This window comes from Geospiza fortis, unplaced genomic scaffold (assembly GCF_000277835.1).
Source record: "Geospiza fortis unplaced genomic scaffold, GeoFor_1.0 scaffold106, whole genome shotgun sequence".
Classification (NCBI taxonomy): domain Eukaryota; kingdom Metazoa; phylum Chordata; class Aves; order Passeriformes; family Thraupidae; genus Geospiza; species Geospiza fortis.
In genome coordinates, this window is record NW_005054377.1 from 2,541,124 (window position 1) to 2,541,906 (window position 783).

Consider the following 783-nt stretch of genomic DNA (forward strand, 5'->3'; position numbering starts at 1 on the left):
ATCCTTCTCTTTTCCAAACTGGGATATTAAAGCTCTGCTTGAGGTCAAAAGATGTATTATCCTGTACCCTAGGTCTTTTTTACTCTGGGGATCCGTATGAGATGGGGGAAGAGGGCAAAAGACTGTTTACATTTTTGGTTAAAAAGTTTAAATCCCCTCAAAAATGAACATTAACCTGTATGCTGCACCTTCTCAGGAGCTCCAGGAGGCTGCACAAGGACTTTAGGGGCAGGAAAACCTCCTGAACTGCTCACAGTTGCAGGAACAAGGGCAGGAAACAACTTTCTTTCCTGGCTGAGCAATGCCCAGTCCAGATTTAGCTTCCATAATGGTGCTGCTGAGGCACAAATATCTTTTCAATTGCATCTCCACAGCTGTGTGTGCCAGCTCTGAGCTGCTCTGTGTCATCCCAGTCATCCTGAAATCCCTGGGTTTGTTTCAGGAGCTGCCCCCTCCCTGCCCCTCAGCCCCAGCATGCCACAGACACTCAGTCCCACAGGGAATTTAGGATCACATACAGTTATGGCATGAAGCCAGAAATAGCCTGGGGAGCATTTGTCTGGCCTGAGGCTCCAGGAGAAGGGCAAATGTCGGCTGATGTTCCCTAAAATAGACACAACCTGCCTGCAGCAGGGCAGGAAAGCCACCAGGCCTGGCTGAAACATGGAGTGTGGGGAGGAGGCTGCAAGGTGGGGATCTCAGCCCCAGGATTTCCCTCTGGATAACACAGATGCTCTCCTCTCTTCACCTCTCTGGGCTCAGCCTCTCTTCCCTGCAGGAATG